Here is a 27,773-nt window from a genome sequence, read left to right as displayed (position 1 = left end):
CCTGGGATTTGAGCCCTCCTTCCCAGGTTCCCCCAGAGGGGAGTAGCAGTGCCAGGACCACAAGGAAATAGGGAAGCACATGCCAGGGGAGAGGAATAGGAAATAACTGCATGTGGCTGTCAGAGCCATCTTCAGCACAGGCCTCAAAATATCCACAAAGTAACTGAAATTCCCACACAAATCTGAAAGTGAGAGGAGCRAGGGAAAGGCTCAAGTATGAGGATGTGGGAAGGGGGTGGGGAGCATAACAATCAAGCAAAGAAAATCCATGTCATGTCACCTAGATGGCAAGAGAGGAGCATTTATTCTACTGCCACACTGAGATATTCTATATTCACAGTCATCACCACAGTGTTGAATGATGTGCAGGGAAGTGYTGCTGCCTCATCCTTGTTCCATTCTCTGTTACTGCACCCTCTGCCATCCAAATTCCCACTTCTTCTCACACCTTTACAAAATGTCAGTGCAGAGACTTTCTAGGAATTTGGGCCAAGTTCAAGAATCCCCATCTGCTCCTGTTGGAGAGGGATGAGATCAGACTGTAAATGAGTGTCAGACKCCTAGCAAGGAGACACGTGAATACAATCTGGACACATATGAAAGTCAGTCCCAGCTTTCTTCATTTAAATTAAAAACTTTAGACTCTCCTCTGTCTYTCTGTTATGAAACATTCATATAATCAGTTATTCATCCATTTGGGTTAAGTGCATGTATAGGCAAGTACTCTCAAGACATTTCATTAATCTACATTTATCTTTAAGCTGTTTAGAATTGCAGACTTGCATGCACAAGATGAGTTCTTCAAGACATAAAAGCAAATAGGTCTTGAGAAAAGTGGCTTTGGTAGCACACGCTCTCAGTTATTTAAATAAATTCAAATCAAATATATGTTTAAATCAGCACAAGRCTTCTCATTAGGAATCAGTTTTTTCAAGTTTCCAGAGCTTTTYTGCATTGCTTTGCATCATGTATGTAGGAGCATGCGCCTGTGCTGGTAGTCAGCTTGCAGGAGGGCTCCCCTTGCAAGCCTACAAACACAAAACATGGGTTCAAAAACTGAATTTATAACACTTTCTTCTTATAGCTGGTAGCAATATGGAAATATATATACAAAAGGTGTCACTTTCTGGAAGTGTTTCTCCCCACCTGACTGGTTATCACAGTAGCCCAGGGCAAAAGTCAGGAGCAGAAGCACCGTGTTCGTCCACTAATGCGTCCCAATTTACTTACATGGCACTCTGGAGACATGAGATCAGGCTTCCTTATTTTGAAAGAAGGTGACCATTAAAAAAAGAAAAAAAATCTAAACCAGAAATCAACTTACTCGAGGAACTCAGTAGAATGAGAAACTCAAGGTGGACCATGTAAATCCCAAGTGAGCCCTGTAAAATAAGCCCTTCTGCATTTAACCAACTCTTACACTGCTAGATGGGCAGTAATTTCAAATCCTGCCTATTTAAAACTGCAACAGAAGACTCATGAATTTTACATCATTGGAAAAAGATGACCCAAACTCTAGCGAAGAGTGTTAGAATTCCTTATAATCCCAACTGTCAACCTTGCTTACAACTATTTGTTTTCCTTTTAAGTCCACAAATGGACTTAAAAGGCRAATAAACAGACCATTTCTTGGCCACAAATGTGGCCAAGAAAACACAAAGTGATTACATTCTGTATGTGGCTAAGGCCTGCTTGTTAAAACATACACATAAACACACAGATACATATGAACATACAATAGTCACATGTACAGCCTTTGTTAATAATCAGAACAGATCTTGATGAATCACCTCTATTGGAAATTTTTACAGTGTTTCTTGTAAAAAACATTCCTCAAATGTGCAAACTATTAAGAAAATACGTGAAAAACAAAGTCTGATTGGCAGACTAAAGTTGGAGGCTGAGTAACACATTAGCCTGTTTAGCATTAATGCCAGAAATCCCTTCTCGAAAAATCTGACATATCATTTGCTTTATTAGTTCTAAATCAAGTATTCATTTAATTTACATTAAAAATACAAAATTAGAAATTAATACAGATGATTTAGATCGGAAGTCATGCAAAGACAGCACTTCTTTTTTAATAGACTTTCATTTTGGAAGTGAATATTACTTTGCTGCTGCTGAATTCCTACAACAGTCCACAAGGCCAGCACTGGAAGTCTGTCGATACAACCATTAAGATTTAATTTACTAAGAGCTGATTAACTCAAGTCTTCCTTTTCCACTAATTAATACCACAAACTGCCTCCAACTATTGTGTGTTTAGATCTGAGTATACGAGCAAAGAATGACCATCTTACACACCATGTAGAATTACAATTTCACAGATCTAGGACATGAAACTTTTCAAATAGAGACAAGAAAAAGAAAGGCAAGATAGTGCTTTACCCTAGTCAAAAGGTCACTCAACGCAGATTAACTCAGAATTCATGAAACTCTAGTCCAGAAAGTAAAAATGAAAGTCTGACCCTTAAAAAGGTCAGATGTCCCACTAATTTCCTCTTACATTTTTCTCAAGTACATGGTTCASAGTCACAGAAAAGTTTATTACGAGTCAAAAATATGCCACCAGTAGAGATCCAAAAGTTTCTCTTCCAAGTTAGAGACAATTCCCAACAAAACAGAAGACTCTATCCCAGCATCTGGAAATATGCCATCAAGGAAAATACTGTGAGCCAGAGGTCATCAGCAATCCCATCTAATGGAAAYGACAATGCAGAGAAACAGCTCTGCAGGCAGATCCTGTGGCTGAACAGTTCCTGGGGCTYGGGGGTGATGAAGCCCAGCAGAGCAGCATTACAGTCACTCCAGCCCCTACTCTCTGCAGGAGCCTTGTTARCATTTGTGTTTATTACTCCAGGTCAATGCCAGCAACTTCACAGTCCTCACCAAATGAGAAGTGCTATCCTGCTCTACCTTTAACCCCCTCCACATTCCCACACTACTAAGGACATACCTCTTATTCCAAGCATTTCGAACTCCATCTAAGACCATTTTAATCACACATTGAGACTTTCTTCCCTTTCAATATTTTTACTGAACATAACTTCAGAAGGGGTTGAAAATTTTCTGTTTCCTAATCTTTCCTTTCCCTCTATGTTCTCTGTAACTGGGCTGCTGCACAGCACTAYAGCTGGAAATTAGGGGCTTATAATGGAAATGCTGAGGTAACCTTAGAGACAGCATCAAGCTGCATGAAAACCTGTCATGGTACTGGAAATAAAGTGCATTTAAAGCCTAAGAGGCTCTGTCATCACCATAAAATGCACACACTGCTGCTGCATGCTCTCAAACTTTATTAAATGGCATAGCAGCAATGAAGCACAGCCTCCACTGACTTTTTACAGTACTCACTGCCACCACCAGCTGTGACCACCTCCATGCTAACAAGGAAGGAGAAGAGAAAAATCTGCACTAAATTAGAATCTAGTTTTGTGATCATGAAATGAATAAGGGAACAAAATTGGTCCAATTAGAAGGCAGTGCAGGAGGGTTACTCTCACTACCTGGCCATTATTTGCTTTGCTGTTCTTTGCCCAGCATTAACACCTACCCATTTSTCCAGCCCAGTGACTCTCGTTATCATCCTCATTCCTCTGTTATTACCAAGCCAGCCTTCCTCTGGGGAAGGTCTATCAGCTGCAATGAACACTGGCCACTGTATTTAGCATAAAATTTGGAACTTCTGAAATTAAGACAGTAAATCACTTCTATCCTCTGCACGTAAAGAGACAAGTAACAAAGACATAATGATGCTATTTGATTAAAACACTAAAAGAAAACTGAGAAGTGAATGAGACTTGGCCTTAGTGAATATCTGAAAGTTAATAACTCTACATTAATAACCCTGATGAGGACAGCTATTAGAAAGACAAAAATCTCCAGGAATTTAACACAGTGTAAGTTTTATTAAAACTATACTTCCATCTTAAGTACTTTGGATTATTYAAGATTTATCTGAGTGAGAGCAAGGAGACCTCATCTAATCAGGAAAATGCTGTAATAGCCTCTGATTCAGAAACCATCAATTTACTTTGTGTTCACAGACTATGTAAGATACCATAAAATGAAATAATAAAAAGAAGTAAAATGAAAGAGATGATATAGCAAAAGACCCCAGGTAGCAGCAAGGGGGAGAAAAAGAAATTATGTTTTAAAGATAAATTACCTGCATGCACAGTTCTGAAATTGTAACTCCCAGCATCCCTATCACATTACTGYGTGCTCTGCAGATGAAACAAAGCAATGGAGAATAACAGGGCCACATTGCCTCTTTTGAAAAGAAAACGTCATCATTATGGAAAGCTAATAGAATAAAAGCAACAGGCAAGATTAAGAAGGCAGAGAATGAAAAGTAATAGTATTGATTTAAGTGATTCATTTTTTATTCATGGATATTTCTTCCAATAGATATCACAGAAGCATTTTATGTTTAATAGGTCCCACCACTGTGCAAATGTTTTCTAAGCAAAAAGCCCCCATTCTTTACCGAGACAATAAATGGCTTCATAGAAGACAGCCTATGAACAAATCAAGAACCAAAATGAAGTATGGACTGTAGAAAACATAAGAAAACTTATCCTCAGTGAAAGCGCTTTGATGTTGAAACAATTTAATAGAAGCTGGGTGCTACAGATGATACGTTTTCATTTGGTAGCCCTGGTTGAGTTGTCTGTCAGAGATCCTTGACTTTTCACAAGAGAAGGTGTGTGTRTTACTGACTGAAAAAAAACAACAAAACCAAAACAAAAGCCTCCAATGAATACACAGATCTTCGTCTCAGAGCCTTACAGATACTTGCTTCCTCCTTCTACCCCTTCCTTTTCCCCTTACCACTTCCGGTTGAAATTCTTGCAATACTTATGTTTTGAATATTTATCCCAAATGTAGTCTATTTCACAGATTTTAACTATAAAACTCTGTTTCAGCTAAGAAATTAAATCCCGCTATTTAAAATACAAATTTTAATCTATAATTAATATGTAAAAAAAAGTCTCCATTTATTTTGYATAAACTGTTCTCCTTCCCTAGTGTCCATGAGAGAGAATGCTGTTTGCCAATTTTTTACTTCATAATCTCATTAGCAGTCTCTTCTTCCCTCTCCCATCAGTCAGGTTTTGTATTCAGATAGAAATGTCTTCAAGTACTGTCTGGCAGTATCCTGGAAGCAATCACATCCAGCTGAAATTGAAAATGCTATTTAGTCTACTGTGATTTTGTTGATATCAAATATTCAGTTTAGCAGTAAAGATCGTGGTGGTAGGGAAAGTGTAACAGCTTTGGAAAGATGCACTGTACTTGGTACCCATTTTCTTCATTTACTGAGCAAACATGCTGCCCCTGGGCAAATGAGTATCAGATGGCTAATAGTCTCTGTGCCGAAGGGAGCCAGGAAGCAGACTGTTAATGAAGCCCACAGGGTACTGGAAAGAGGCACTGGGATAGAACTGGCAACCTTCTTTCAGGACCCAGAGCCTCACTGGTGCAGCTGACCTACATTCTCCAACTCGGCATTGAAGGCCCAGACAAAACACACATAAATAAAATAATGGCTCCATTTCAGCCAGATCTTCAGGTATCTCACGGGGGTAAGAACAAGACCTCTGCTCCTGTGTACTACTCCAGCACAAGCCACAGATGCTAAATACGATCCCAAACCACTCAGTTTTAAACTGCAAAAGGCCCTTTACAGAGCAGATCATGCTTTGCCAGAACTTCATGTTAGATTGCTATTTGCTGACTCTGGTGGTGGTGAGAAATCCAAGGCTTCAAACAATGAGCATAACCCTCACCTTTGAAATCTAATTCAAACCAGGTTTATTACTTCCTYCTTATGAGTAATTCTCTTTATCCAGGCATCTATTCCATTTAAGAAAGAAATCATAGCAAGCTTCAATTTTCAAACTCATTTTTACTCAGTGTAATCTTTCCCTAGAAGACCACAAATTTTCTTCATGATCTGCACATCTAAATATCTTTTTGCACAGCCAGGGGCAACGTCTGTGTATCGAAAGCTTGCAGTCTGTGGGTTTCACTGTTTTACATCAAAAGCAAAGCACATGCAGGCTCAAAAGAATGCCTCCATGTTTCACTTCAACTAGAAAGCATTCCACAAGACGTATCAGAGGAGAATGCACTGGTGTTGATTTGTATTCTAGAAGTGAACAGATGCTAAAAAATGAAAATTATTTAAGGAGAAATCTTGATTGTTATTCTCTGCAGTAGGATTGCTGTAACATGAGCCTTTTGTTTCCTGAAGAGGCAGATAAACAGCACAACTAATTAGTTACATATAACACACACTTACCCAAATTCTTTATTGCACACAGAAAATTACTCAGTTCTAATGTTCTAAATGAACACACTTTCAACAGATATTCCTATCAACGTTGCATTAAGAGAGGTAAGTGAAAGCAGAGTAGGTCCACAAAACCATCAAAGCAAAACTGATTTTATTTACTTAGATAAAACCCCCTGAAGCAGGCTAGGCACAAAGTGGAACAGACATCTTGTTTATAGATAAAATTTATGAAAGTAATTATTATTTCAAGTTCACAAATTGATTATTTTTKGTCTTGATTCCAGATTTGAGAACTACTAGAGCTGTTTTTTTCTGTCTTAATCACATTCCTGATTTTCATTACTTTCTTAGCTTTGGAATAACTATTTATTGAATTGAAATAGCTAGTTACTGAATTCGTTGAATGTAATAAAAATCAAGAACATACCTCTGTATTTGAAAGATTACTGAGACATTTTGCATGTTTCTAAGAAAACCCCAACCTGATTCTGACCTCTTAACCAGTAAATTTCAACAGGTCATAAAGGGGGAAGCTGCTAGGGGGTGGGGGTAGGAAGGTTGTTAGATTGCATTATTTCACTATGGCTAAACTAGRTATTTATTTAACACTACTTTACAAATAGTATTTTTCACCATTATTTTTATGTATTTCTAGTTCAGTTAAAATTAATGTTTTGACCTGCACAATCCTAAAGACCTACCCCCATTTATACATTCAACAAAATACTTAGAACTTGCAATGTTGGACAAACCAAGCCATTCCACCCTATAACATGTTTTTGCCAATCCTGAATTTACAGTGAGCGTTTAAGCCTTATTGCCCCAGCTGAGAGTCTAAAGAACCCTCCCCTGAACTCATTCCTGTACCACAACAACGGCAGAATTCCTGTATGGAGACAAAGGCACAAATGTAGTGGATGCTCCCATACACCTCCTGGAGCCACCAGCTCAGCAGCAGAGCAGAGAAGACCACAGTGGTACAGCTTTACCACTCACCAGRTACCCAGAGTAGGATCACTCACCTCAGCCTTATGCCTTGAAGAAAGCCTTCTTCAAGAAAGCCTTCTTTTTTCTTCTCTGGAGAAGCAGAAAAAATATTTAAGGCACAAGGCCCAAAGAGCTAAAGTCTTCCTCTTTTTCTTGCTACATCCACCGGGGCAAGGGATGCAGGTATAGGGTGGCCCCTCTTTCCTGCCTTTTATCCCACCCAACTGGCAACTACAGAAACCACCTGGCTCCCTGTATCAGATAGCAGAAGCYGTCCTAATCACACTGCAGCAGCTGCCACCCACTCTCCCACTGCCCTCTCTCTTCCATCTCCCTGCACCAGCCCTGCCCTGTCCCCAGGGCATRAGTGACACAGCTCTCTCTTGGGAGGCTGCAAAGGCTGGAGCAGTCCTGCACAGAGAGGTGGAACCACCTCGTAATCTCAGCCTGTGTAGGCTCAAAAATACCAAGCAAATATCGGATTGTGCTCTTTAGTGTACACATCTGGATACAAGGAGGCAAAGATGGCCAATAGAGCTGCCTAAGTGACTGCAGAGCTTTTGGCACAAATGCAGGTGTGCCAGGGAGACACAGCAGAGGCTTGTCTGGTGTGCCAGGGAAGCACAGCAGATGGACAGCCAAGACAGACTTGTTATAATGAGAGCAAGGATTAGWGCATTGTAACAGAGAAACCTGAACTGCTTTAACTGGGTCCTTCTCCTTATAAAATAGTTATAAAAAGAAACGTGAGATTACAGGACCAGCTGAAAYGGCTGTGCTAATAAAACACAGGAAACCATTGATCTTAATGATGTTTGCTGAATGCTTACAGAGAAACAAGTCTGCAGGGCTAAAGTGTCTTACCAATTCTCATTAAATGTTTTTAGACATGCACAGATCCTTGTGAAAGTCAAACACAGCAAGTGGAGAGAATCCATACCCAAACGATTCTGTAGTGATAGTGGGTTTGCTGAAATTCTGAATGCAGAAGTTAGCAAAGGTTTTCCTGCACAAATGCAAGACTGATAATTTAAAAAAGCTGTCCACACACTGCCGTAATAACATCACCCATCTCAAAAAGACAAGAATAACATAAGCAATTCAGAGACAAACCTCAGACTTAAAYACAWTTTTTTTWTCTTCACATGAATGACTGTGCAACTGAGATACCTTTAAACTTATGCATCACTAACAGATTAGCCAATAGCACAGAAAGCAAAACTAGAACACGAAAGATGAAATTTACTTAGCAAGGTCTACAAGAGATGCTGGCACATCTCTSCCTCAGGAAAAAAAWTTTAAAAATGGAAAAGACACTTACCACAGAGTTTTGCAAATACGGGTTGATGCTCACGCAACACCACTGAGAGTAATAAGCAAAAATTCACCCTTGACTCATGAGCTCAGATGCACAACATACACCCAAAGTCATACACTCAGGGCAGCTTTTGCCAGAACCAGTCAGAAGTTTTCCTTTTTGTCCATAGCTGATAAAATACTATTGCATATGCACCTACCCTATCACGCCCAAATACTCCCGGCTTTTGAAATGCTCCATACTTCCTACTTRGAGCTTGAGGTAGAATGGATGGCTAACTCATTTCACAAAGAGTTTGGTTATACATCTCCCTTGATGAAAAATTTAAATTGTKCAGCTAAGAAGCAGTGTCTTTTTAYCCCAAGATGCTACTCCAGCAGGAGTTCAGTAAATAATGTGAAACAAAACCAGGGAAAGGAATCAAAGTGTTTTGTAACTAGCACAGAAAGGGTTTGGGGTTTGTTTTCACAAAGTTCAAACAGAARAAGTTTTATGACTTAACTAAAAGGAGTGCCAGAGGGTTTGGAGAAGGAAGGTTTCCATTAAACAGATCTGAACTGGTTCAACAGTAATTTGAGCTCTGTATGAGCTCACTTTTTGTTGTGCCACTGTCAGCAGTGAAGCAAAAACTTCACAAAACACAGGAGGGAGCTGATGACAGATGAGAGGGCAAGAAGCAATGCAAGGCCAGCTCTGAAATAAGTTACTTGCACTGTATTACAGCCTGCCATGGCAGAGCCTTTCSCACATTTTTAAAGCTGCAAATGTAAACATTGCTTAAAAGGAAATTTATGCGAATGGTGAACCAGGGAATGAAAAAAATGGGCTGGAAGAAAACTATGAGTTTTCCTGCGCCCCAAGGAGGAACCCAGGGAAGTCCAGGGCTCTCCATTCACAGGAAGTGGGATTCCAGGATGGTGTTTCCTTTCTCCCGCACCCTTTGCAGGCTGTCAGGAGAGGCTGCTATCAGCTGTRTCAAACCCTGCTCTGGGATATGGTCATGATGAAAGCAGCTCAGGACAGCTCATGGGCAGAAAGATCATCTGCTTTTGGGGTCTGGTAGAGATACCCCGGCTTAGGGAGTCATTCTTCACCTGCATTTAAGTCAGCTCTGATTCATGCCAGAATAATAAGTTTGATGGAGAAAAGCAGCTACTAAAAATGCCTTCTTGAAACAATACTGCCAAGGAAAGAGCTGGGAGATCCTCTGACAGCAYCTGCAATTTATGGGAAATGGGCAATCAAGGAGCCTTTGTGGGGAGGCTCAATGGTGGGTAACACTGCCTGGAATTCATCCCTGTCTGCCAGCACCCACACTACACAAGGGCATCCTGAGCACACTGCCACCGGATCGTGCAGCAGGGGATGAAGGTGACGCTTGGGAAAGAGGGCTCCACAATCCCACAGCACCCACAAGAGGGTGACTGGGGGAGARTCACAACAAACCTGCAGCTGACAGGAGTCCCAGCTCCTGCCTGATGCCAGGGCTGCACTTATGGTGATGCAGATGCTCCCCCTGCATTTTCCCCTTGTGTGGTACACACAGGATGGCACCCAGGGACCACTGGGCTCTGGAAGGACACAAGTGACGTGGTTTGTCTGATGGGGATCTAACAAGACACTGCTTCATCTTGGGCAACACAGCAAGTGTCCCTTCAGACAGCTTAATGCTTGACCCACAGATCTGCACGTAATCAGCTCAGTGTTAGGATCTGCAGTTAAACCCCATTTATTGTCTGAGCCTGAAGATTAGACAAAAACAKAAGATTCAGGAATAAAAAGTAAAGCAAGGCAGTCAGAGATGTYTCCCTCCTCATTATGTATGACTGCAAATGCAGCCAAAGGACATCAACTGATACGGGTTCAATCCCTTCTGGACAAGTGGGCAAGTCGTTACTGGTCTCCAGCAGAAAAAGTTAAGAATTAGCAAAAACCTCACAGAAGTTTGGAGCAGGGAGGTTCATTCCTCCTGAGAAAGGCAAGATGAGTTGCCATCTGCAGTGGCAGCCCAGCTTCCCAATTCCTACCCAGACAGTTTAAATCCCRACTGAGTGGTGAACAGCACTTGCAGCAAGACATGGCATCAAGAGAAAACARGTTAATGGTACAGGAGAAGGCAAGGCACAGGCTTTGTTCAACAGGATCTCTCCTCTCCCAGGAGCTCTGCAGATGGCATCCTCCATACTGCAGTAAATCCAGATGATGTGGAGGCATTCACAGCCAGACTGGATGGGGATTGAGCARCTTGGWCTAGTGGGAGGTGTCCCAGCCCATRGTAGCTGGCTGCAACTACATATCTTTAAGGTTYTTTCCAGCCCAAACYATTCTGTGATGCTACAGACCCTGRGCAGACCYGACAAGAATGTCAACAGGAATCCTGCTATGGGACTCATACTTTGCATATATTAAGGCAATTTTAAATATGGATTGGCTTGATAAAGGTGATTCCTCAATACACCAGTGCAAATATGCAAATGTAGGGAAATACGTAAGTGGAATAATCAAGATTTCTTAGCATATCGAGACTTGCCAGCCAATTCTTCTTCAGGCTTCTGTGTAAATGGAAACATAAGTATTTTTTATAACCAGTAATAATGTTTTAGGAAAGTCTCTCTAGTTTTTATGTATTACATGGGCAAGAAGCCAGACAGAGCATATAGTTAATTAAAGTTTTATTGATAATAGTAAGTGGTACATTTCGACATCCTTCTTTTTTCCTCCCCTGTAGAATGTGACCCTCACCTTCCTTGATGTACAAAGAAAAGAAAATAACAAACAATAACTATGTCACTTACTGCAAGATCCAAGTAAAAAAGCTACCACAAAAATAAATAAAWAACAAACAAGGTCATCATTCAACATAGCCATACCCATAGAAAGACTAATTTGCAGATAAAAGGGGAAAAATCCTTGCCTAGGCTGCTAAAGAGAAATGCTGTATTAGACAGATACATTTCAAATAAAAAAACAAAGGCAGGAAGTWGGAAAAAATAATGAGATCCTTATACTGTGCAAGTTGGCCAAATGTATCAACCCTTGTWATATTTGGTTTTCATGTGTTATTCACTAGGCATGTTCATGCACTGGGAAGAAAACCAGATAAAACATGTGGTTATTGGACCACAGAGATATCACAGCTAGAATGCAAGCTCAGGTCTGCAGTAGCTTTCGTTAATAATATTCYCTATTTAAGCAAAGATTGATCCTACATGATGTGACAGGCCACTGATACAAATAAATTGCTTTACGATATGATCTGTGAGCAGCCAATGCACATTCACCATGGGCTTACTGAGTTCCACACTAGCATGTCTAAGTTTCCACTTCATGTAAAATCAACTTTTATCTCTCTGTGATACAACCCAACAATATGTTGAAATCAATGTTTAGTCTTTCAACTCAAAGGCCTGCAGCCAGTTTACAACTACATAATTTGAAATAACAGGAGTTTCCGATCTGTTCCMATTTTCAGGCCTTTGTGATACACGTGTCATTGAATTACAGGAATAGTTCATGCAGTTACAGAAAACTTCTAAAAGGAAGTGATAAATGAGCATTACCCTTTACAGCTATAACCAAATAACAGGACTGAAAAACACTGGGTTTTTTCCCCGCCTCCAGCTTTACAAAATTTCATGTGGTTCATTGGTCAGAAAGTCAGCAAGAGCAAAAGCATTATCTGCTGTTCCCACTCGCTACCCACGAACTGCCAGTTAAATAACTGAAGGAAATCGGTGCGGCTTGCTTGCACAACAGACTTTCTAAAGAGGTAACAACGATGTAGAAAAGCATTTACACACGAGTAGGACAACTCTAGGATGCCATTCTSATACCCACATCTTAATGAAATCATTATGGCTCTAGCAAAACCAGAGCCACCACAGGGAGTTCCCTGGGTACAAAGTTAAGCAGCAAAAACATATCCAGGGAGAGCATTCCATAACCAAGAAGGAAATATAGGGAGGGCCAGGTCAGGAATTTAAGTTAAACAACATTCTTAGATTTCTTGTATGATAACACAAAAGTGCACACATAACCCTCCTCATAACTTTTGTCCAGTTTCAGCCAGATTTTTAAGGGGTTTGAAGCCTCCATGAAACTTCCCTAAACTTCATGTACACTCGTGGCTGAGCAATGAAACGTGCCAAGAGTCCAGGCTCTGGTRGGCTTCAGTTCAGTGCTGCCAAAAGAACAGTTGCAAGTAACAACSTTTGGAAGAATGTTAAAAACAACAACAAACAAAGAATTTGAATGATGAATTGCCAGGAAATGAATTGTCAGAGTAACAAAACCAAGGTCTATGGAAGGCAAAACTGGAGGATCCCCACACTGAGCACATGTGACCTGTATGATAATAGTTACACAATACAGAAGAGGTCAAGTTTGTGATGATGAAATAAAAGATTCATGCAAGCTTATCTCATGCAGCTCAGATAGAAAGTGTACAGCTTCAGGCTGTAGCAGAAATACATATGGTACAAAGAGATACACCTTTTTTTTTTGTTATCTCATATTTCACTTTTTTTACGGTCTAATATTACAATCTGACCCATTTTCTTTCAAGATTTATCAAACATGATGATGACGAAAGGATCAACTCTAATGTATCTGCCTGCCTCATTCTTTCTGAAAGTATGTGTCCTGTAAGACAGTTCTGGCTTCTGGGACACATTTAAGGAAAAAAAACCCAAAACCAACACCAAACACACACACAAAATCCCACAAAACAAAACGCTCCTAAAAACCAAAGAAAACCCAACACAAAACAAACAAAAAACCCCACTACAAACAAAAAAAAAAAGCCTCAGAGGCCAAAATTATTCCCATTTAAATTACAATACCTCTTCTATTAGCAAAAACACACCATCAATGTGATGAACATGATTAAAATTTCAGATTCTTTCAAGAACCGCTTCCAGTCATTTCACAATTTTCCTGTTACTTACRGAATTGGCAACTTACAGAACTGGTTACTTACAGACTCTACAATCTCAAGCATCTTTCACTTTAAGGAAAAAAAAACAATGCTACTAATCAATAAAAAAATTGCCCTATATGAAAAGAAACTGTAACTCTCTGCTTGGAGTTAAACCCTCCAAACTCTAGATTAAACTCTAAACCCCAGGCAAAGGTAAAGAAAGCCCTTCTCAGAATGCTCTTCTAGTTCCTTCTAAAAACTTCAAACTAGTAACCCTTAAATCTCATCTAGACTTTCAATGTCCCAAACTTGGATGATTCAAGCTTTTCAACTTCCATTCAACCACTCTTCATTCAACAGTTTGTTTACAGAAAGATATTTAAATTGTTCTAAAGAGCACCACGGCTCACTGTAGAACCTTTTGATTCTCTAGCAGGCATTATCACTTATTTACTTTAGGTTTTCCATTATTCAAGTGCTGGCTAGTGCTCATTCAAATGAATCACAAACACCAGAGCAAACAAGACAGTTCAGGCAAAGAAATGCAACTCAAACAACATCCAGTACAGAATACATTTAGAAGCCCAGAAAACTAGAAAATGTTTGCCCTGCTCTTAACATGTTTAGAAACAAAAAAAATACAACAGTAATGCCACTAAAAGCTCCSCCTCTCTCAATTTTCACAAGTGACACAAAGGTATTGACCAAAACCACTAGATATTGCAATGAATTCTTTCCAAAATTCCTTCCAAATTAATAACCAGAAGACAAGGAGAGAAATCCCAAACCCTGTTACAGGACTATACTGTTCTTCCAAAATGCACAAACAYTGGAGTGGTGCAGGCACCATGTGTGTGCTACCACCCTAAGAGCAYGCAATTTGGAGAAGTAAGAATTGTGCTTGGAGATACACCGTCCTTTCCATTAAAAGAATAATGGAATTGTGCTTGGAGATCCACCATCCTTTCCATTAAAAAAATAATGATCATGGGTGGCCCTTGTGATCTACGAAACTTCCTAAACACATTAAAAAAATATTATGCTATGCTCAGCCAAAATTGCAATGAAAATTAACATTTGACCAAGACAGAAGGAAAACTGGCATTAATGAAGCTGCAGCCCATAAAATAATGCCAATCACTTGTCATTGAGTCAGCTCCATTCCCACATTTAGCACAAGTGCCCCAGCTGACTCACACCAATCATCTACCTGGGAGATTAATAAATGAAATTTCTGGCAGGATTTTGCTGCAGCTCTTTATGATGAAGTGTAAATTTGCCTGGTTCTCTTTTTGAAATAAAATTATTTGAAAATTAAATTTTAATTCCAATTTGCCTTTAGGAATTTTCTCAGAAGCAACAAGCTTAATGGGGATTATGCTGGATGCACAAAATTGGCAAGTGAAGAAATGATCTGGTCTAAACAGATTCTGTTTTCAGTAAAAAACATCTTTTTAGGCTGCTTACTTGCCTAAAGGCATTTATGGGAAGATGATTTCTATATTGGGGTAGTGAGTTTATRCTTGAAATATAAAGTTTATATTATCTTTTCATTATGCTTCCATTTGCAGTGTTTCATTTTGTTTGCTGTTCTCTTAGTTCAAAGTCCCAAGTTCACATTCGATCCTTGCATTAATTAGTTATATCTTTAGGCAAGTCAATTCAGCCTTTGTTTCTTAATCTGTAAAAGAAGGACAATAATAAATATTTATGTACTTTAAATAGATATTGGAAGGATGTGTTTACTCTGACACAGTTAGTTTTTCAAATATACCACTATAAAATTCTGCAAATGCAGACTGAAAAAATTACCCAGTTTGCCCACATCAACTGGAATTACTGTAATTTTTGTAAATGGCTTGTTGAACTCCCTATCCTTTCCTTCCTCAAAGAGACAATATCTTACAGTACAATTCATAAGCTTCCCATGCAGCAAACCATGCTACCCAGAGCTAAGTTCATGGCATCCTAACTATGACAGTTTTAAAAAGAGTGCATTGATTACAGAGTCATTTAATCTTAGGAATCTGAATGACTGTGTATTAGAGTACYGAATTTTTTTCCACTCCCTTTCCTGGGGGAAAATACTCAGAGGAGTAGGAGCTCCTTATGTCATAGCTTTTACAGCAATAAGTTTTCTGTGATATTGACTGTTTTGTTGACTGGTGTCTATAATCTGGTGCTTTCTAAATACAACCTTTGCCCAACTTCCTTGCATGCAAAACATCTGCACTTAACGAAGTAAATTAACTACATCTGTACCCATTTTACCAGTCAATTAATCAGCTTCCTTTTAGGGCGAAAAGTACCCTAAACCAAAGTGAGATTCTGGAGATAAAAAAAAGATGAACCTCAAGCCTTGASAAGCATCAAACCCGAACAGGAAATCAGCTGAGGCTTCTTCATCATTAGAGAGAAAACAGGAATAAATGAACTCAYCACTGGCTGAAACTTAAATTCTTGATTCTACTAGTGCTGATCTTATTTGCAATAGATTAGGATTTAATACTAAAATGGGAGAAGTGGTTGAAACAATCCCTTTCAGCAGTCATTTAACAAAGCACTGCTTTATCAATGCATGCCATGCCCGATTTGATTCATTAATTCAATTTCAGTGTTGGAAGGAAGAAACTCTTTGAAAGAACACACTCCTCTACTTTAAAGTTCATTCTAAATTCTTGTCTTTCAAGACACAGAACACACATTACATATGCAGCATTCCCTCTGTATGCTACCAGATGCTGGCAGTCAAAAGAATTAAGCATTAAAAAAAAAGTTCTGTCAATACAAAAAAAAAATCCACAGGAAAGCAGAACAGGTGACACCACTTGTTCTTCAGCAACTAGTCTCCCTTTTCTTCCATAATTCTGCAGTGGGGAATGAAAATGAAAATGCTTCAGAAACAACTTTTCTGAAAGCTAACATGAGGATGCTTCAGCAACTGAGAATTCTGTACAGCAGACACCAAGACCTTAATTAACACAGCAACATAAACGCGGCCATCCTTCTGGAGCAAAGCAGTTGTACATCCCACTGAGCCCACTACAAACAACCTCAGCACCACAGAAACAGGAGCCTCTCCCTGGCAGATACTGCGTGCAGTCACCCCGTGCGAGCAACACAGGGACAGATTTGGTGGAAGGAAGAACTACTTAGCCACAGGAAATCACGCCAGTGGACTACTAAGAGACTAGACAGACACAGGAATTACAATTTGAATAAAAAATTTAGCTACTCAGGTACCCACTGCCACAGCATGTAAGAAATCCCTTAGGACTTAAATACTTCCTCATGTTGAAGTTCTTCTCCCAGTTCCTWTAAAAAGGTATCTCAGTATCACTGACCTAACTGACCTCTGACTGCATTTTGAGCTGGCCACCAGTTTTAGAGCCATCTGCTCTAAAATTGCACAACTAAAGTGACACCAGTTCCAGAAATTTTCTAGGAAAAAAGCACGGGTCTAACTTTTATTAAGCCCCACTTTCTTTGAAAATTAGATTTACTATGCAGACCAATGTTTCCCCTCCCTGCAATATTTTTGGCTGAAGCTGGGAAATGGATTACATTTAACTAAAGTAACACGTTGTCTTGGATCTGTTAATCCTATTAGTTACCTGGAAATAGATATAAAGGTTGAGGGGATGCTTTTTTAGTGCTTCCAAAGAGGAAAAAGTAGGCTCTAACTAGCTGGAAATTATATAGAACCCTTTGGGGCAGCTTACAGTGCTAAAATTTCTTCCTGTAGTGCAATCAACATGAGCAATGAAGCAGCTTAAACAGATACATAATGCTATACTGGAAGTTTAAGTAAAAAYCTGTCTCTCCCTCAAAGCAGCTGCATTCAGTGCAAGGAAAAATTTTCTTCTTCTACCCTCAGACCAACCTGCTTCATCTTTTTGTGTCTGTAATATCCATTCACACACTCTTCCTTACTTAAACTGTAAGTTCTTCAGGGCAGAGACTGTTTCTTTACAACAGTGATAAGCAGGCAGGGCCCTCAGGCCACTGGAAAACAAAACAATAGTTGGTACACTTTTTTCTAAYTTCATGTGCTAACTTGTCCTCAAATCCTCAAGCAAGGAAATTTATTTTACTTTGCTTACATATTACATAAAAAAAAACCCCACAAAAAAAAATCAAAAAAACAAAGCAAAACCCAACCAGTAACTGCACATTCAGTAAATCTGACTTAYAGAGGAAGCTTTGAAGGTACAGCATTTTTGCACAATTAGGAAAAGGATGTAGCATGTTTGTAACATGGCCAGGTGATGCTCTAACCTCTCCCTCTTTATGCCCAGTTTTATCAGTCATTAACTGCAGACAAAGCAAGAMAGGTCCAAGAACTCAGATTGGAGCTTCCCCAAAAGAGTTTTGTACAATGACGTCTGTAACATGTGCTTTGGCCTTTTAAACGAAATCCTCCACTAATACTTACAGGCACAGACACTCACAAACTTCAGTTTTCATGACCAGCTTTAAGGCTGGCTTTCTAGCTGCTATACTTCAGAAAAATGTATTTTTTTTAATCTTTTCAACATGATTTAGTTTCACACCAAGAGATAAATGCTTTCTGATCTTCAGATTCATTAATTTTCTTGAATTCTAAAGCTTGCTTTCAAGGTGTTTTCTGACAAAGGAAGAAGATGTTTGCTCATACTTTGTGAAAGAAGTTTATGACTTGTTTAGCCTGCTTTTACTTGAAAGAACAAACAGATAAATGAMGAGTAATGGGTACACTAACATTGCCTTTGGAGAGCCACCCCGCTCCCACATTTGCCATCTGTGGTAACAAACAGCACTCACGGGGCAACCCTTGAACAGCCAGGGCTCCCTTCCAGAACACACCAGACTCTCTGTGCCTGAGCACTTCTGATCAGGTCCTGTGTTACTGCACTGCTCACTATGACAAAAGACACAGCAGAATGGTGGGGTACTGCCAAGGCAAGCTGWGCTCACCTTCCAAAGGTCACCTCTTTATCTGGCAAAGCCCACTGCCCACACACCCAACATGCTGGGTACAACCCCCAGCACTTGTTTGCTTCTGTATATTGGACAGGACTGGCCTCAAATGTACTTAAGGCTTGGAAGAAAAGATTGRTTTACTTTTAKAAATACCAAACAACCACCTCTCARCCARAGAAAATCCCAAAACTACCATGACTCTTTACCTATCCTTTCCTTCATTCKCACCCAAACCTGCACATGAATTTCTGACAGACTGTTTTCAGTGAGCAGCAGTGATGTGCCAGGTATTATGAGAGTGAAACAAGCGTATTACAGCTTGTGTTATATGTCATAGCTCTCCTTCAAGGACAAGTAACCTCAAAAAGCTCTRGGATGAAACAAAAAACCACCCAAGCACAGAACCATAAAAGAAATCATAACCCAATCAAACTCCTCCTCCCTACTCTCTCCAAAAATAAACCCCACAAATCCCAGTGGATTCAGATGAAAATTAGCTTTCTTGTTCTACCAGCAGCCAAGCCCCAAACTGCAGCTCTGGGTGAGGCCAGGCACCCACTCTTCCTTGAAGGGCACGAAGGAGCTCAACCATTGTAGCAAGTCTGAAGGACATGGCAGCAATGCAAAGTGACACTCAGCAAATCATCTTTATCCACAGTGAAACTTCAGAGGAAACTGAGGTAGCAGAGACATATTTCAGTGAAAGAGCAGAGCAGTATCCATGTTTTAAGGGCTGCTCAGCAAGTCATCCTGCCAGAAAGAAGAAAGTTTACTTTAACTAAAACTCGTCACTCTTCAGAGGTATTAAACAGTGAAGCTGTATTTCTGTGGTCCTCCTAACATGCAAAGCTACTCCAAACCATTCATTTTGATCCCTGTCCTTAAGTGCTCCACTCAGCTAGAGGTGCACTTCACCCAGCTGACAGCATAAACTCCAGCTTCCCTGAAATCTTTTCAGCTTGTTTAGAAGCATCCAGCAYAGGCGCTGGCCTAGATTAGGAATGCAGTTATGCACACACGAATGGTCTTGACCCACTTCTCGTCACATCGTCCTGGCTACTCGGAGCTGTGAACTCTATTTATTATTAGCATCAGAACAAAAAAAAAAAGCCTGTGTATGTACATGAGGCCTGACAAATGCCCATTCACTGTACCGGMGAGGAATGAAAAGAATTGTTCTATTATTTGCCATCATCATCCTCCTCTCGCCAACCCACTGCATGCCATGACTATTGAACTACCTTTGATGGGCAGTGTTTGCCTCCYCTTCAGACACTGCTGACTTGGTGAATTAGCACCAGCGGGCACAAGCATGAAGAACTGGACACCCTTCAAGGGGCACAGGATCAATATCCTGATATTCAAGTAAGGGAAAGCAGCTCAAACTGAGTTCCCCTCTACCCAGTAATACTTTCAAGACTTAAGTTTCCCCTGCCTAATATATACTGTACTACGAAGCAGAGGGACTGCTTCAAATGAAGTCAAACATGAGGGCAGTTTCTCCTTCAGCAGCATTTGTGGGTTTCAGCTCYACAGCTTACAAGAAAGGAAGTGAGACCTATCCCACTCCAACAAGCAGCAAGGCTGCTTTCCAGGATATTAAAATACCCCTCATAGCAGCAGCACTTTTCATGCATTGTCATCACAAGCTCTCAATAGGACTCTAATGCAGCTCACACAGAGAGGCAGTAAATGTAAAAGGCTGAGATTTCCTCAAGGACAGCACAAAGGTTTTACAGTTCATCCTGAAGGCACATAGGTTGCCAAAATTGCAGTATAAATGTAAAAATAAAGAAACTGAGCTCATCTAAATGRAAGGGATTTGTCCCACTGTTCCTAAGTGACTGTACAATTCCTTTCTTCGAAGAGGAGCATGTATGTGCACAAAAGGTAACCTTCTCCCTTCATGTCGTCAAAGACATTTTGAAAATGTAAGCAAATCCAAGAGTTTTGCTTCTAGGATAAATAAAGCTAAACAAGGCAAAGGTTATTGCATTTTTGTTCCCTGCTGACATCATAAAACTAGAATCCTTGTCCCACCTAAGCAAGCTGCTAAAGTCTCAATAAAGTCCATCACAGAGCAGATCTATGCTACAAGCATAAATAGCACCAAGTCACTGCAAAACCTACCCCTTCAGCTACAGGCCCAGGCAAAACCAGCAGAGTAAATACTGATTTCAAAAGTTATTTTAAAATGTGATACAGACCAGCAGACAGCACAAATGCTCCAAAGTCTTTGTGGCTTATTCTTTTATAGACAAAGCTTGGAAACACTGTTCTCCCACCTGTGGGTGTCCTACCCTTCACTGCACAAACACACAGCACTGGCTTAAGCCTAAGAAGTAGGCTGCGAGCACGAAACACATTTTGAAACCAAAGTTACAAATAGGACTGACTTTGCAATTACAACCGTCAAGCACCAAACAGAGCACTGTAAGGAAAAACATTACTTCAGTTTTCCCAAAGGGACAGAACACAGAGGTAGCAGGTAACCTTCAGTGCTTTGAGYTGCACAGAAAAGAGAAGAAAAGACCACATCCTTCCTTTTTTTGCAGGCACCAGTGCTCCCCACTCATATAACCCCTAAAAGATTTCTGCCACAGAACTACCACAGGCTGCTCCCTGCTGTCACACAACACGCAAAGCCCTTCACACCAACGCCCCAAAGCARAGCAGTCAGGTGAGAAGAGCAGCTACGTGAGTGTCAGTGCATAGCACAAYGAAGAGCAGCCACCCCTTTAGAAACCACTTAAAAGGAAAAAATAGCATGAGCCTGGTTTCCCAGGGTGGGGATCTGCCCTCAAACCACCCCACCCAGTTGCTGGGGTCACAGAAAGGCAGTTCTGATCTTGCCATGACCCACTTGGCTCTGCAAAGCCTTCTCTGCCCTTCTGCTGGCACCTGCTCACACACAACTGTACAGCAGGACAGATGACAGACCTTCCCAAAGATCCAGCCAGAGACCTGTGTGTAAAAACAGCACCCACTATTTGAATGTACATATAAAAATGAGAAGAAAAGCATCCCTTTCTTTTAATTCTTCTCTCCTGCGTATTTTGAGTGTCTTTAAGTACTTATCACTACAAAACCCTTCAGTTTTTCACTGTCTTAACRAAGACCAACATGTACAGTGGTGATGGATGAGCAGTGAACCACTGAGTGCATCRCAGCCAGGTAACCCAACCGATTTTCATACTGTGCCTTTTGGACCATGTCTTCTCCTCCCATTCCTTCTGGCAGGGGCAGTCCTTTCGAACTAGCCAACAGCTCAGGACACACGAGTTCAAGTTTTTGCACCACTACACAGTTCCTGTGTGWTCACAGGCAACTCATTTTTTGTGCTTATACTTTTATTCCCCATCTGCAAAGGGAAGGTATCTTTCCCACAATGGAAATACAGGRTATTCCACTTCAGCATGGTTTTAGAAGGATTAATATAAATGAACCAGAGATAAGCCTGGCAAGACCATGCAAGATGTGGAAAGTGGAAGTATCAMTGACAAATGTAGTTCTAAACAGATAATTTATCTTTCTCCTAAAAAAAATGCTTTTTCTATCAAATTTGCAGCTTTACKTTCAGGTTAGCATGTGAACAGTTCTCTTTCCACAGCTGAATCTTTCCCCTGTCTTATGTCAAAACAAAACATCAAAACCCTGACTTACATGCTTTTTAAGTAAACACAGAAGAGTTGCAGGTTCTTTACAATATTATGTTAGGCTGCAAACTATACTTCACTGATAGTCAAAACCACATCAAGTCTGGCCAAACCAGAACAAACTTTAGACTAATAACTGACTTGAAGAAGCATTAAGCACTTCCCCTTCACTGTGAGACCGTGCATGTATCTGGCTCTTTGATGCTGTGTCAGAACAGTATCAGCAGTGAGCTGTGTCAGACATGCTCTTTTTGTGTTCTTATGAGATGCAAATAGATCCAAAGTTGTACAGCGCAGATGTGTCAGATACAAAACGGCTCAGCAGAAGCTGAGCATTGAAACTGGCTCTGTTTACGACTACCACAGTCCCACAGAACAGATTAAGAGTTGGCCACATGAATTTAATACTGTTAACCGTGTACAAAGATAACATAGCTTTAKTCAATAAAATATTTTCTTTGAAACTTTGATAGAGCCAAAATTCTGTTGGAGYCAATTTCTGGTTAAACAATTCCACTCTTCTTCCCACAGCGAGAAAACATTTAATTTCCTTCTCTCTTTCCCCATTTCTCCTTCCCTTCTGCTCCAAATTTTAGGTAATTTCCCTGTCCTTACCGAAGTCATGAAGGAGAGTTCTCAAAACCAGTTGTTTCTMAACGTCCTGAGTCCTGAGAAACTGGCAGTATGTAAAAACTGAGTGAATCCCCCACCCCCAGCCCGGTCTGTCAGTCTTTCTCTAGCCAGGCTGTTCCACTTCGTGACTCTGACAAACAATCTGCCAYTTCAGCAAACACACTGACCAGAGCCACTAAACAAATCAGATTGTGAAGGAGAGTCTGTGTAAGAAAGATCTCCCAACTGCAGCTGCCATACAGCTCCTTACTTACCCAGTCGTGCAGGGATGGTGCAGGGCTCAACACAGTCTCAAAACCTTTAAATACYTGAGGCTGAAGTGGAGCTCAGAGAAACTTCTTAGTTTTGAAGAGAGAAAAAAGATGCTAAGACTGAAAAAGAAGGAAGAGAATAAATGAAGGGATATGAGATCTGAAGCAGAAAGCAAGYGGGAAAGTCTTGTGAGGAGTTGAGGTAATTCTTCCACTTCTAACTTTTGGGAAGCATCAGCATGCCATTTTAATGAACAATACTCAAGTGCTGATGACAGTATGGCGACACTACTCTTGAGCATTATGGACACAGAAGTGACATTTCACCTGCCAAAATCATCCCTGGCAAAACTCCACCATCATCAGTAGAACTACACCAAGCATGAAATTGGCCCACAATTGCATTAAGACAATAAAGGCTTTGTTTCAGGAGATAAGAGGCATTTTCTAGTTCTTTATAATAAAGCTCAGCAAACAATTGTTTTTTGTTCCTGAGCAAATATCGCTGACACCAAACAAGCAGCYATCACAGTCACAGCACACACTGTCTGTCCATATATTGCTAGGAAAACATCTATCAATAAAGCAACAGATTCCCAATGTCCTGTTCATATCACAAGGAAATTGAAGACAGTTTAAATGCCTCCAAACTGCTTTCCAKATCCACAAGCAACCATTCTCATTTTCAGCAATGTCCTTCCACACTCCTACTTCTCTGTCAAGTCAATGAAAGTTAAATGTCCCGACTGGTGCTGCAGGATTCAGTGCATACACAGATGTACCACAACACTGAGGAGTTCTGCTGCCAGAGTTCTTCAACAATATTCTCACCACAAACTATACACAGCGACCACATTATGCTCACACAGAAGCATCTTTTTCCTTCTTTTGTTGCATTTTTGTTTGACCATGGAGATTCTCAACGAAATCCCACAAGTTCACATGTTTCTGCTGCTCTCTCGAGTTTGCCACAAGCATGCCCAGGACTTACAGGGCCAGACTCCAACGCCAGCCACGGCCGTACACCGCATTTGCACARTATCGATTTATGCCAGAACTCATCAGGCTACAAAAAATTTCAATGGCCAAAGCAAACAAGAAGTTCAGGCACACAGAGCTCCTGTACTGCACTCCTTCCCCTTGTGCATCCCCAAAACGCGTTTTTCCAAGCAGTTTCCCTGGCCAGCTGCGCAGCCYTTCAAGCTAATGCACAGGAAAACCTGGACATTTGGGTTCTTGAGGAAAACTTWGCCAGACCCAGGTGGGAGCGGTGGAGCACAGGAGAAGCAGCTCCTCGGGGCTTGTCCCGCTCCCAGCTTCTACTTGCTTTAAAGACCTGTAAGRAGGCATCCACTGCCCACACCAGAAGTTCAGCTGCTCTGAATCCTCATTTTATAGAACACCACATATAGGAAATAAAATATTTGTCATTTTTATTTGCTTTTCCAACTCCTCTTCCCATCCACCACCACCCATTCCCCCAGTCCTGCCAGCCTGCACCCACGGACCCCGCGGGACTATGGGGGTGCTCCCACGTCTGTAAGAGTCACCAAAGGATCAAAGCTGTCCCCATGGACGAACCGAACACCCACCGGTCCCACGGCCCCGGCGAGCTGGGGACAYCCGCGGGGGGCRGAGGGATGGGCAGCGCCKCCGGAGCCCCGGGCACCCCCGGGCACCCTTCTGCTTGCTCCCCCTTTAATTTATGAAGAGCCACGACGAACTCCCCGTGTTTCCACTCACGAAGGAAGGCGCGGGTGCCCCCCCAGCCGGGACCCRCCGCTCCCCCCTCTCCTCCCGGGAGCCGCCGTCGCTCAGCGCCCCCGGGCTGGGATATCCCGTCCCTTCGCGCCAGCGCCTTTGTGTGCGGAGCACACACACAACTCACCTCGGCGGGGCGGCTCTGCCCGCCCGGCAGCACGGGGAACGAGGGCAGGGGGAGCCGAGGAGGGACGGAGACGAACAGCCGCTGCCCGCTCTGCCGCCCGGTGCCCCGGAGTGTCCGCCCGGCCCCGCCACACGCGCGGAGCCGGCCCGGCCGCGCCTGAGGGGAGCGGCGGGGCGGGCCGGGGGCGGGCCCGGCGCTGAGTCACCAACGCGGCCGYCCCGCCGCCTCCTTTGTTGTCAGGCGTGGAAAAATCCGGGGTGGCGGGGATGGCTGGGGCGAAATCCCGAGGGAAACGGGGGCAAAGTGGGGGCTGTGTGGCCGCTCCAGGGGCTCGCCGCCTCCCCGCCCCGGGAGGGACAATGCTCGTGGAAAAGCCACGGGCGGTTCGGGAACTGCGGGGGCCGTGGGTCCGCTGAGCGGCCCCGCTCACCTGCGGCAACCCCTTCTCTGTCCATGGAAGAGAATCTCCCAGCTCTGCCCGCCTTTAACTTTCCCCGAGTGGTTCCTTCCCGTGTCCCGGAGCCCTGTTCCTGTGGATGTTCTCACCATTCATTCTTGTAGGAATTGAGGTCCCCATCTAAGTAAGAGGCCAAGAGGACACGGCCAGCCAGGCAAAATGTGTACAGTGTATCTAAAATCTATCTCCGAGTGAGCACTACACGATGGGAACATGAGAAAGAGTGTGGGACACGGCATGGCGTGCACAGACTTTGGGAACGAACCCAAACAAAGAAAGACATTTGGGGATGAAATATGTGTTTACACGCTGGGGTACACACTGGGATTAAATAGATTTCTTTTGTATATTTATCACTAGGATTATTTTGCGTTTTTTCTTCAAAGCAGATGACTTGAATCACAACACACGACTGGAGTCATCCCAGGGATGGAAAGCTCCAGCCTGACCTGGGAAGCTCAGKAATTTGAGAAGCTGAGCACTCAGCATCCCTTGGGCTGCGGACAGACCCTTCTCCTACAAAACCCCAGCACCAGAATTCCCAGCAGGAAGAGTGTTGGGTGCTCAGTAGATGGTGCTATTTCCACCGAATTTACCCTAAATAATCCACTGCCCCAGCATGGGCAGGGCAGCGAGTGAGTTGGGAGAAAGGTTTTCTGTGAAGCAGGGCTGAGAACMGGAGTGCTGCTTTGTACTRCAAGACTGTCAGGTCTTTGCAGYAGTTCTTCCACTAGGAATAAACAGYAGCCGGGGTGAAACCTAGGAAGTAGATGAAATCCAGGGCACCGGTGGCCATTGTCACATCTGGTTCAATTCAAGCCTGCTGCCAAGCACCAACATACACAATCAGAGCTRTCCTGTGAACAGAAGAAATGTTTAAAAATACTAAATGCTCCTCCACAAGTCCTTTGTGACCTGCCAAGTTGGACAGGCATTTGTGTTGTCGGTGTTCACAGTGTCAACCCCGGCAATGGGCAGCCTCATTCCCCAGCACTCTTTCCAGGAGTATTGTGAGATACAGTTGTTCTATGTGTGGTGCTCATAGACACGGTATGCAGAAAAACCTCATAAAAATTGATGTTTTTTTTTTTAAATAAATGTGCTAAAATGATGTGCTTGGATGAATGAGGCGGTATAAATATTGATTAGTTTCCTGCTCTGTGAGCAGCCCTCCGTCTGAAGCATGGGAGGGGGAAATAGTTTATGGCCAGAAAATCGCAAACAGGAACGAAATAAAATTAACTGCAAGGCCAGCAGAACACTGGATTTCCCTATCTTTTGYATTCTTGACCTTACAGACCTCTCCATATCATTTCTGTATGCAATCATTAACCATTTGTGTTCTAAAGACACTTTGTGGTAGCCCTGATCAAGTTTTTATCRCTATGTTGCCTCAGACACTGCACAGGCAGTTGTCCCTGCTCTGAAATCTGACACTTTACATCAGTGTTTCCCAACCCTTCCTCGGCTCAGACAGCTATTTTGTTGTGATATGTATGGTCTTCCCAACAGATCCTGCACATCCACACCTTTGAGTGGAATGTAACACTTTTCTGAAGCAAAATTACAAAAAATCTGTTGGTCTCTTGCTATGTCTTGTCAAAGGAGCACAGGCATTTTTCACGGTGTTTTGTTCCAATTACGTTCAGTTTAAGTGTGTATCRTTGGCAGGTGCAGATTTAGCAAAGTCCACACACACGATTCTCCAGTGCTTTGTGAAATTACTGTAATGCAATGCAATGCCTAAACTACCATGGTTGTATCCAGAACTGAAAATATTGCTGGACATAAGCAAGAAGGGGGAAGATTTGTGGGGGATGGAAAGTTGAAAGGACTCACCACAGACACACCTGAAGACCAGCAGTGGCTGACATCAACCTGTTATCCTGTTGTCTTAATTCCTCATTCAGTGCCTCATAAAAGACAGTGGTCAAATGATAGCTCTGAGTCAAACCTCTCACGAGCAATTTMAGGGRTAATTTGAGTCATCACATTGCCTGGTTTTGGTGCAAGAACTGCCTGGTACTTCAGACCCCTGGCAGGGGAATGAGTCAGTCCAGCTCAGCTGCAGCCCCTAAGAGAGGAACTCATGAGTGGTCAGCATTGTCTCCCATCTGTGAGCCACTGAAATTCCTGGAATTCCTGTTCTTTCTTTAAAGCACATTGTATGTGCCTCTTGCCTTTTGACCACATGAAAATTACAGTCTGTGGTTCACGTGATGAAAAAGTTTGGCCAACTGCATTTTACTCMTGACAAGCCTTCTCCCCCAGCACTGTGGGTACTGAAACTCTAGAAAGCACTTGAAAAAGTCTCAGGGATCTTTCTAGATGAAAAGAAATATATAAATGTAAAACATTGCCATTTCATTTAAATGAAAAGCAGTGTATTGGAATAAAAA

The 27,773-nt window shown here is 41.9% G+C and overlaps 1 protein-coding gene across 3 annotated transcripts in view; it reads right to left on the bottom strand.

Moving 5' to 3' along the window:
- Positions 1-25,086, bottom strand: part of FAM107B (family with sequence similarity 107 member B) — a 59,006-nt gene extending 33,920 nt beyond the window's left edge. The window contains exons 1-2 of one of the 3 annotated variants that reach the window (XM_057366435.1): positions 24,918-24,983; positions 23,033-23,149 (exon numbers count right to left, since the gene is read on the bottom strand). The gene's annotated coding sequence lies outside the window, so the exon portion shown is untranslated. Of the gene's footprint in view, positions 1-7,326; positions 7,362-23,032; positions 23,150-24,917 lie in introns of those variants that run through there. The other 2 variants (XM_057366437.1, XM_057366436.1) reach the window with 2 other exon arrangements.
- Between the last annotated feature and the right edge of the window lie 2,687 nt (positions 25,087-27,773).

The sequence above is a fragment of the Malurus melanocephalus genome, unplaced genomic scaffold (assembly GCF_030028575.1).
Source record: "Malurus melanocephalus ecotype Western Australia unplaced genomic scaffold, MMel_1.1 scaffold_65, whole genome shotgun sequence".
Taxonomy (NCBI): Eukaryota; Metazoa; Chordata; class Aves; order Passeriformes; family Maluridae; genus Malurus; species Malurus melanocephalus.
The sequence above is the reverse complement of the archived record's forward strand: the minus strand, read 5'-3'. Positions and strand labels throughout refer to the sequence as shown.